Here is an 11,874-nt window from a genome sequence, read left to right as displayed (position 1 = left end):
GACGCTGTCGTTCTACACACCTTGTAATTCTTTTGCAATAAAATCTTGTACACCCAAGAACTTCTCTGCAGCTGCCACCACAACATCTATTTTCGGTGACTTATGTTTAATGCAGTAGAGTTGATAAACCATGGCTATGACCACTAAGAAGCCAACCTTACTGAAGCACATGTTATTCCTATGGTCTCTATTGGCCTCGGCCTACTCACAATGTCATCTTCAACCTAGCTCACGGACCCATCTTCCTTTACTACTGTCTTCACTGCCTCAGCATATGACACCTTCTGTACTACTCTGACCCTGGCTCAGTGTCTTTCCAGCATACACTGCAGCAAAAAGCATTCTCAAGTGATCAGACCAAAACACACACACACACGCACCTTCATATATTGTATACAGTCATTGACACACACACACACACACACACACACACACACACACACACACACACACACACACACACACACACACACACACACACACACACACACACACACACACACACACACACACCACATAGACAGTTTTATAAAAGTGTATAACTATTATTTCAGAGTGGAAACAACATCTTCAACATTTATCTGTGGATAATTTTCTTGTGTATGGTGAATAATTCTAACCGCATGGTTGTGTATATATATAGGAGTGGTTCATTGAGGAAAGGGGAAAGTAATTTACCCCCAGTCTCTCAGGTGATGATAAGGATCCTGAGCTGAGGTTAAATATAACCTACTATTATTATTTTTAAATAACTTTCTTGCCATTTTCACAAGTATTTTGTACATTTTCGCAACTCTAAGCACAAAAATCTAAACAGATTATCAAAACAGCTCATGTTTCATAACTCTAAACACAAAAATCTAAACAGATTATCAAAACAGCTCATGTTTCATAACTCTAAACACAAAAATCTAAACAGATTATCAAAACAGCTCATGTTTCATAACTCTAAACACAAAAATCTAAACAGATTATCAAAACAGCTCATGTTTCATAACTCTAAGCACAAAAATCTAAACAGATTATCAAAACAGCTCATGCTTCATAACTCTAAGCACATTTTCAATTCACTGAGTACAACAAAATTATTCACAAAGTCACTTGTCCACTGCACCAAATCACTCTTTCAATTTGGTAACATATTCAATCTAAGTATCTGCTTTTCAAAATGCAATATTCACTTTACTTTTGATATGATTTTCGTCATTTAGTCAAACTTCTCAAAACTACTGAACCAAAATTATTTAGTGCCTAGTTAAAGTATATAGTTTGATAACTGATGAACACTGTAAATGTCTATATTTTTACCTTATAAATGCAACAATTTGACATCAATTTATGTTGGAAGGTAAAACCAAATTATATATGGATGTGGCTGTAAATACTACATCATCATTCTCCATCAGCCAGTATGCTTCAATAGGACATAGTTCAAGTGTACAATGCACTGCTGAAATACCTGGGTTGTATATAACAATATATTCCACTCATCATCTGAATTTCATTGACACACTGTAAGCTGATAAATTTTGAGAAGCAGAGAGACAGGCGATACTGTATCAGATGACAAGTCATATAGAAAAGGTGATCTTGTACAATGTTGCATGTGGCAGAAATGGCAGACAACACCGTAATACGTTTTCACAGTAGCCAACTGCTATACAGCACCCCTATTTCTGATGTTTTGTACAAGGTTAATGAAACTGTAAGACTAACATTTCTCAACATGTTCACAACCTGCCATTGGATACAAATTGTAAAAAAAAAATAATTTGCATGTCAAATACTGTATGGAAAATTATATTTATCATCCACTATTCTTTCTATTCAACACTTCAAAAAGAACAGTTTTGAATTGTGTATCTTGTATTTTTGATATTGGATAACAATTTGTATTAAAATATGTTTTATTGTCGCATACACCGGATAGGTGCAGTGAAATGTGTTGTTTACTAAAGAAAATGTACTCATTATATTTCACTGAACTTTACTCAGGGGCAGTGGCGGTTCTTTTATGGCTCCCTGGGTGAACCCCCCTGCACTAACTGTACCATTCTGCACTAACTGTCATTTTTATTCAGACATTTGGAACAACACAAATAAATAATCATAACATTTAAAACTATATAAATATAAAAATATAGACAAAAATAAGACTCATATCAAAAAGAAGTAACAAAGACAAATAGAAACAAATTTGTGTTGATTTGGCACTGAGCATCAATAAATTACCCATCCTCCAACACTGGTTGACAGAATAAACCAATTCACCTTGGTGGTGTGCAGACTGGTTTTATATTATTCTTAACGATTTCGCATAAACCAGAAAAAAAAGCAAAAATATGTCTGTGAAACTATATATTCACAGTATTATGAATGAATTGTGGTTAATTTGGTAGTATTTCGTAGTGTGACTGATTTACTAATTGCATTAGTACTGTGCAAAGTTAGAGGTGCGCTATTTGATAGATTCCCCCGCTCCCCCTACCTCTGGCTTCCAGTGGGGAGACCTGAGGTCAACCTACCCCCGCCCTCCTCCCCATCTCATACTTCTGTTAGGGAGACCTTCCCAGGCAGTAGCCTGCCTAGCTCACAAATTAGAATCAGGGCGCCCATCCCGACAAGGTTAACTGACCCACAGTCCCACACGGTGACATGATATCATTGCCGTGACGTGCAAATGAGCGATAGAAAACCGATCACGCAAATGTCACCATTCCAATTTTTTTTTGTGCGGGTGCAGGGGTGAAAGATGCATGAAACCCCAATGAATGCACAATTAAAGGTTCTGAACATAAGATAGGGGGCATTGCAAGTGTTATCAATTTAGTGTTATAAGAAAATATACCACTTGCATCTGAACATGGGTTTGGCCGGGGGGGGGGGGGGGGGGGCTTTACTTGGCTCATTGCGCTCTAGCGACTCCTTGTGACGGGCCGGGCGCCTGCAGGATGACTTCGGTTGTCAGTTGAACAGTGTTTCCTCCGACACATTGGTGCAGCTGGCTTCTGGGTTAAGCGGGTGGGTGTTAAGAAGAGTGGTTAGCCGGGTCATGTTTTGGAGGACGCATGACTCTACCTTCGCCTCTCTCTCTCGTAATTGGATAGAAATTTGGGAGCAAAAGGGGGTAAAAATACATATATATTTATATCACAGAAATACCTTATTTACATAAGTATTCAGATCCTTTGCTATGAGACTTCAAATTGACCTCAGGTACATCCTGTTTCCATTGATCATTCTTGAGATGTTTCTACAACTTGATTGGAGAGTCCACCTATGGTAAATTCAATTGATTGGACATGATTTGGAAAGGCACACACCTGTCTATATAAGGTCCCATAGTTGACAATGCATGTCAGAGCAAAGAATCAAGCCATGAGGTCGAAGGAACTGTCCGTAGAGCTCCAAGACAGGATTGTGTTGAGGCACAGATCTGGGGAAGGGTACCAAAATATTTCTTCAGCATTGAAGGTCCCCAAGAACACAGTGGCCTCAATCATTCTTAAATGCAAGAAATTTGTAATCACCAGGACTCTTCCTAGAGCTGGCCACCCGGCCAAACTAAGCAATCGGGGGAGAATCAGGCCTTTATGGTAGAGTGGCCAGACTGAAGCCACTCCTGAGTAAAAGGCACATGACAGCCCACTTGGAGTTTGCCAAAAGGCACCTAAAGGACTCTCAGACCATGAGAAACAAGATTCTTTGGTCTGATGAAACCAAGATTGAATTATTTGGCCTGATTGCCAAACGTCACATCTGGAGGCAACCTGGCACCATCCCTATGGTGGTGGGGATGTTTTTCAGCGTCAAGGAGACTAGTCAGGATCGAGTGAAAGATCAACTGCGTAAATTACAGAGATCCTTGATGAAAACCTGCTCCAGAGCGCTCAGGACCTCAGACTGGGGAGAAGGTTCACCTTCCAACAGGACAACGACCCTAACCACACAGCCAAGACACTGCAGGAGTGGATTCGGAACAAGTCTCTGAATGTCCAGAGCCCAGACTTGAACCTGATCGAACATCTCTGGATAGACCTGAAAATAGCTGTGCAGCGACACTCCCCATCCAACCTGACAGAGCTTGAGAAGACTCGAGGCTGTAATCGCTGCCAAAGGTGCTTTAACAAAGTACTGAGTAATGGGTTTGAATGCTTAAGTAAATGTGATATTTCAGTTTAATATTTTTTGTTAATTTGCAAAAATGTCAAAACTGTTTTTGCTTTGTCATTATAGGATATTGTGTGTAGATTGGGGGGAGGGGGGCAATTTGATCAATTTTAGAATAAGGCTGTAACGTAACAAAATGTGGAAAAAAGTCAAGGGGTCTGAATACTTTCCCAAATGCACTGTAGGCCTATGTATGACAGTGATTTTAATAAGTGCATTATAGCATGCACAGATCTAAAGACCCATGTATCTGTTGAAAAGCAATGGACCAACTGTAAACTCAGAGGACATTCAGGTCCCTGCCCCATAAGTGTCAGAAGGCATCTAGTATGAAACCCATTTTCCTTAAAAGTGGGAGATTGCGGGAGCTAGAGAGAGATTATTCTTATCACATCAATAATTTTCAGTGGAATGCCATACAAGCATCATTGACCATAGTCATTTTTTCCAAAGTAATTTTTTTTAAACAATAGAAAATTACAATGAGCCCTATCAGCTTGATTTCAACATACAATTGCTTTATAAAACAGTATAGACACGTTTGTTTTGTTTTAGTGGGAGGGGGCGCAGGGCACTGGAGGTATTATTACGCCCTCTAGCGAGCAATCGCTTCTCCGAGAAGGCGACGAGGTGAAGGAGGGTGGCGAGTCCTCATGTTTCTCTCCACCAGTAACAAACCACATCTAAACCGGGACGCCCCAATACTGGTAAAGCTAGCTACTGCCTAATGTCAAACTCTAAATCCAGATTGTATACACCAAGCTGGTCGTGTCGACGAAACAATCAAGTTGGTAAGTTGCTATTTTGTTAAATGTGTTTGTCTAGTAAGCGTGCAGCTGGAAAGCACGCACGGTTTATGGGAACGCTAGCCTCTGAAAGTCCCCTTTCTCCGAATTCGACTCAAGAGTGAGTGGCAGCTAGCTAGGTAAGCTACAAAGCAACGAGGACATGGCTAACGTTAGTTAGCTAGATATGTAAATGTTCGTGTCTAAAATCTTAACTACTGTTGCTTGTGAGCTGTCTTTATAACAAAACAAAGAGTTTACAGTGATTTATTATTCTGGAAAACTGCCATGCTGTTGCATGATAGCGCGTTTGCTAGCCTGTTAGTTTTTCACTGATTCAATTAGCCAGCTAGTTCATTTAGCCAGCTAATTATGACTTGAAAAACCCCCGAAACTAGCTGGCAGGCTATGTTATCTATTAAACTGACTAGCTAGTTAACGTTGGGGAGGATAGCGTTTACGTACATTGTAGCAAGAACATTTGTTTTCATGCACACTTGCTGAGTAATGATTGATGATTAGATCTACTATAATGCGTGCTCATTTAACGTTACTTAGATTTCAGAAGACTCACACTTTGCTTTGGGCTGATAAATATAAAACAATATAGTAACAAGGATATGTTGAATGCATCTTATTATGCCTATGTGTAAGTGTAACCATACCGGTTTCCAATGCACACTTTATAATATAACGTGAGAACTCCAGTTATGGAGTCTGCCGCAATGGAATTCGCACGTAAACCATAACATTCGTTTTGTGTGTACTTTGCCATGGCTACTAAATTGGTAAATTACGCTCCCAGTTTGAGTGTAATAACTGAAGTGTAACTAACTTAAAATGCAATAAGTAGGCTACCTTTGTTGAGTTGACTGGTCTGTTGTACAATGCCATTTCAAATCGACTCGGTTTGCTATGGATATATCGTGCTATCAGAAAGTATTCATGCCCCTTCACTTATTCCACATTCTATTACAGCCTGAATTCAAAATGGCTAAAATAAATTCTTAGTCTACACAATACCTTATATTGACAAAGTGAATGTCTTTTTAGAAATATGTTTACAGATATCTCATGTACACAAGTATTCACATCCCAGAGCCAATACCTGTTAGAATTACACTTGGCAGCGATTACAGCTGAGTCTTTCTGGATTGTACAGTATTTGCACATTCTACTTTAAAAATAATAATTCTTCCAGCTCTGTCAAGTTGATTGTTAACCATTGCTAGACAGGAACTCTGCTGAAAGGTGAATTCATCTCCCAGTGTCTGTTGGAAAGCAGACTGAACCAGGTTTTTCTCTAGGATTTTGAGTATGCTTAGCAATATTCCATTTATTTTTGTTTAAAAAAAAACTCCCTAGTCCTTGCCTATGACAGGCGTACCCATAACATGATGCAGCCACCATCATGCTTGAACATATTAAGTTGTTGCAGTGTTGTTAGATTTGCCCCAAACAGCCGTTCAACTCTTAAAGTCACCATTGGGCTCATGGTGAAATCTGAGTGGTTTCCTTCCACTTCTGCAACTGATTTCAGAATGACGCCTGTATCTTTGTGGTGACTGGATATATTGATACACGATCCAAAGTGTAATTAATAACTTCATGCTTAAAGGGATATTCAACGTCTACTTCCCCCCCCATCTGCCAATAGGTGCCCAGCTTTGCAAGGCATTGGAAAATCTCCCTGGTCTTTGTGTTTGAATCAGTGTTTGAAATTTGAGGGACCTTACAATTATCTGTATGTGTGAGGTACAGAGATGAGGTAGTCATTCAAAAATTGTTAACCACTTATTGCACACAGTCAATGTACAGTTGAAGTCAGAGGTTTACATACACTTAGGTTGGAGTCATTAAAACTCGTTTTTCAACCACAGCACAAATTTCTTGTTAACAAACTACAGTTTTGGCAAGTCGGTTAGGACATCTACTTTGTGCCTGACAAGTCATTTTTCCAACAATTGTTTACAGACCGATTATTTCACTTATAATTCACTGTATCACAATTCCAGTGGGTCAGACGTTTACATGCACTAAATTGACTGTGCCTTTGAACAGCTTGAAAAATTCCATAAAATGTCATGGCTTTAGAAGCTTCTGATAGGCTAATTGACAGCATTTGAGTCAATTGGAGGTGTACCTGTGGATGTATTTCAAGGTCTACCTTCAAACTTAGTGCCTCTTTGCTTGACATCATGGGAAAATCAAAAGAAATCAGCCAAGACCCCAGAAAAAAAATTGTAGACCTCCACAAGTCTGGTTCATCCTTGGGAGCAATTTCCATACGCTTGAAGGTACCACGTTCATCTGTACAAACAATAGTACGCAAGTATAAACACCATGGGACCACGCAGCCGTCATACCGCTCAGGAAGGAGATGCTTTCTGTCTCCTAGAGATGAACGTACTTTGGTGCGAAAAGTGCAAATCAATTCCAGAACAACAGCAAAGGACCATGTGAAGATGCTGGAGGAAACGGGTACAAAAGTATCTATACCCACAGTAAAACGAGTCCTATATCAACATAACCTGAAAGGCTGCTCAGCAAGGAAGAAGCCACTGCTCCAAAACCGCCATATAATAACCAGACTATGGTTTGCAACTGCACATGGGGACAAAGATTGTACTTTTGGAGAAATGTCCTCTGGTCTGATGAAACAAAAATGGAGCTGTTTGGCCATAATGACCATCGTTATGTTTGGAGGAAAAGGGGGGAGGCTTGCAAACCGAAGAACACCATCCCAACCAATATTGAAGCAATATCTCAAGACATCAGTCAGGAAGTTAAAGCTTGTTCCCAAATGGCTCTTCCCAATGGACAATGACCCCAAGCATGCTTCCAAAGTTGTGGCAAAATGGCTTAAGGACAACTAAGTCATGGTATTGGAGTGGCCATCACAAAGCCATGACCTCAACCCTGTAGAACATTTGTGGGCAGAACTGAAAAAGCGTGTGCGAGCAAGGATTGAGTGTATGTAAACTTCAGACCAATTTAGGAATGTATTGAAAGAAATAAAAGCTGAAATAAATCATTCTCTCTACTATTATTCTGACAATTCACGTTCTTAAAATAAAGTGGTGATCCTAACTGACCTAAGACAGGGAATTTTTCCTAGGATTAATTGTCAGGAATTGTGAAACTGAGTTTAAATGTATTTGGCTAAGGTGTATGTGAACTTCTGACTTCAACTGTAACTACTAAGTGCATTTTTACTCCTGAATTTATTTAGACTTTCCATAGCAAAGGGGTTGAATACTTATTGACTCAAGACATTTCAGCTTTTAATTTAAATAATTTTGAAAAATATTTTAGACTTCCACTTGCCATGATGGGGTATTGTGTGTTGGACCGTGACACATAATCTCAATTTAATCCATTTTAAATTCAGGTTGTAACACAGCAAAATGTGGATAAAGTCGAGGGGTGTGAATACTTTCTGAAGGCACTGTATGTTCAAAGTCTTTGCTGGCTTTTTTTGTGTTAAGTAACGGCTCCTTACAGCTATAGCATAATCCATGCACACCAATAGCCAATTCTCATTTAATGTAAAAGGACTCATGAGCACCAACGTGATGGGACCATATCATATTGGATGTCAAATGAAAGCTAAGAGTATATATATTTTTGACAAATTAAGGCATATATTAATTTTCCATCCTAGAAATTAGGTTTAGGGGAATGTTTTGATTTCTGTTCAGACAGATGGAAAAGGGGTCTTTGAAAACATCTACCAGAAACAAGTGTTAAAGTATTAGAAATACATCAAAACACAATTTTGAAGACCCCTGCCAACTAATATGAACACTTTTATATATACACTGAACAAAAATATAAACGCAACATGTAAAGTGTTGGTTTCATGGGCTGAAATAAAACATTCCAGAAATGTTCCATATGCTCAAATCTTTTTCAAAATTTTTGTGCACAAATTTGTTTACATCCCTGTTAGTGAGCATTTCTCCTTTGCCAAGATAATCCATCCACCTGACAGGTGTAGCATATCAAGAAGCTGATTTAACGGCATGATAATTGCACAGGTGCACCTTGTGCAAGGGACAACGAAAGCCCACTCTAAAATGCGCAGATTTATCACACAATGCCACAGATGTCTCAAGTTTTGCGGGAGCATGCAGTTGGCATGCTGACTGCAGGAATGTTCACCAGAGCTGTTGCCAGAGAATTTAATGTTAATTTCCCTATCGTAAACCAACTTATGTTTCAGCATGATAATGCACAGCCCCATGTCGCAAAGATCTGTACACAATTCCTGGAAGCTGAAAATATCCCACTTCTTCCATGGCCTGCATACTCACCAGACATATGCCACCCATTTGAGCATGATTGGCATGCTTTGGATTGACGTGTACAACAGCGTGTTCCAGTTCCTGCCACTATCCAGCAACACAGCCATTGAAGAGGAGTGGGACAACATTCCACAGACCACAATCAACAGCCTGATCAACTCTATGCAAAGGAGATGCATGAGGCAAATGGTGATCACACCAGATACTAACTGGGTTTCTGATCCATGCCTCTACTTGAAAAAAAAGATATGTGACCAACAGATGCATGTCTGTATTCCCAGTCATGTGAAATCCATAGATTAGGACCTAATGAATTTATTTCAAATGACTGATTTCCTTATGAACTGTAACAAAGTAAAATCTTAATTGTTGCATGATGCATTTAATTGTGTTCATGGTATATATGACGTCAACGCTACGGCTGTCCGCTTTACAGCGCTGTATGGGTTTCAACTGACGGCCCTTCTAATCGTGTGTACCACGCACAGAAAAATGTCCCCATCCCTCCCGCTAATTGGGATTCTTTTGCATTTTTTTTGTGAGGGTGAGGGGAATGATGTATATCGAGAGGAGTCGATGTGCTCTGAAAGATGAGTTGTTTATAATAAATAGTTTTGATGTCATACAAGCAAGCCACACACCCGTGAGTACAAATGTGCCCTTCACATTTCCATATTTGAAAAATCATGTTATTTACAGTATGAACATTTATGATCGCTATGTTTGATGTACAGTTAAAAGGATGACATGCGCTATACCCTGGGTTGTCCTGATAGGAATGAGCCTATGTTTGTCGTATTGTGACGAAAATGAGCCGTGCAACACCCACTTGAATACACTCATGACTCCATTCTAGGCACACCAAAATTACAATCTGTTTGTCTGAATTGCCCTGTGAAAGCCTAACACTGTAAGGTTGTATGTTATAACTTATGTTGGCAATATAACAGGCTTTCAAATGATGCCCACCTGACCCAGATTGAGATTTACAATGGAACGGTTTTGCATTGCTTAAACAACAACAGTAATTGTGTGGATGCAGTGCTGTGTTCTAAACAAACTGTGTGGTTGCTTCAGTTCCTCAATGGCAAAGATAGGAGAGCTAAAAAAACAACAACATATTTTAAGGCTATTTCCTTCAGGCAAAAGTGCTTTGAAACTACTTAGGATCTGTGCTCAGTTTGGAGAGGTGTGTGTGTGTGGCCACTTGGAGACAAAGGTTAGAGCTCTGATACCAAACCCTTGTAAAATTCTAATGTTGCACCTACCTCAACATTTTCAGGAATGCTCTTTTCAGATTTTTGTTGTTGACAAATGCTGCGAGAAGTACAGTAAATGTCAAATGCACAATATCAACAGTGTAATGTTTTGGAGTCAGTCTTGTCAGGTGAACTGTTGTCCTCACCTTTTTTTTTTGTTGGTCTGATCATTTCTCCAAAGTTCTCTCTCTTTCAGTGCTACCATGGTCATCCATTTGCTTTTTATAGTTCTTCTGTAAGAAACATTTTAAATGTTGTCCTATCCATGTAGGTGTGTTAAGCCTCACGCTTCTCCTATGTGATGGATTGTAGAGTAATAATAACTAATACTCACTCTCCTTATTCCACCATTTAGTGTAATTTTGACCACAAGCAATTGCGTTTCAGCCCATCTTCTGTTCGTATAACCTGTCTAATGGACCTTTTTTTTTAGCAAAATGAAGACCAGCTGTTTTTACACTAATCTTTTTAATGTTGTATGGACCTGGACTGTAGATTTTAGTATTCTTGAGAATTATCCCTCTAAGCTTTGAAATGCTCTTTTAAAAGCTGCACTGTTTCTCGGTATTATCAAGATCATCCTAAACTTGTGCAATATCCATTAGTATATTCCATTTAAACCTTTACCAGAGATGCTTATGCATGTATTAGTGTGCCGCAGATTGATATGCTCCCCAGATTGGCTTCCCCCTGCTCCCATAACCGGCATTGTGTCGGTGTCCGGTTGAAATATTGGTCAATTGAGATGTAATGAATGGTGAGACAATCCTACTTAAATAACTATTTTGAGGCTGTGAAGCATGACCTGGGTTGCTCATCAAGCCATCTATTGCTTGTGCAATAATGTTCCCATTTTGTAATGTTTGCCGAATAAAAGTTAAGTAGCTCATCTCCCATTCAGATAGCCTATCAGCTTGGTAGTTGTATCAGGGGGTTCTACTTGGTCCATGATTGCACAAAATAATTAACTTAAGATGACATAGACTTACTCAAATCAAAGTTTATTGGTCACGTGCACACGGTACAGTGAAATGCTTGCTAATTCTCCTCAATGCAGTAACATCAAGAATCAAATGCCATCTCAAAGTCCAAAAAAAAAAAAGTAGTGGTAATAGCAGTATGAAAGATTAATCAAAATGAATGAAGACTAGTAAAGTGACTCTGTATAGCAGCTTAAATAAATAGTATTAATAAATAGTAACAGTAATAATATCAACTCATGTCCCGTCATTTGGCTCTGTAGTCTAAAATATACTGAACAAAAATATAAACGCAACATGCAACAATTTAAACGATTTTACTGAGTTACAGTTCATTTAAGGAAATCAGTCAATTGAAATCAATTCATTAGGC

At 39.1% G+C, this 11,874-nt stretch overlaps 1 protein-coding gene across 2 annotated transcripts in view; it reads left to right on the top strand.

The window, feature by feature from the left end:
• Nucleotides 1-4,783: 4,783 nt before the first annotated feature.
• Nucleotides 4,784-11,874, top strand: part of LOC139552730 (bifunctional heparan sulfate N-deacetylase/N-sulfotransferase 1-like) — a 146,803-nt gene continuing 139,712 nt past the window's right edge. For both annotated transcript variants that reach the window (XM_071364752.1, XM_071364754.1), the window contains exon 1: nt 4,784-4,961. The gene's annotated coding sequence lies outside the window, so the exon portion shown is untranslated. The remainder of the gene's footprint in view (nt 4,962-11,874) is intronic.

The sequence above is a fragment of the Salvelinus alpinus genome, chromosome 24 (genome assembly GCF_045679555.1).
Source record: "Salvelinus alpinus chromosome 24, SLU_Salpinus.1, whole genome shotgun sequence".
Classification (NCBI taxonomy): domain Eukaryota; kingdom Metazoa; phylum Chordata; class Actinopteri; order Salmoniformes; family Salmonidae; genus Salvelinus; species Salvelinus alpinus.
This window is presented reverse-complemented; position numbering and strand designations above follow the sequence as displayed.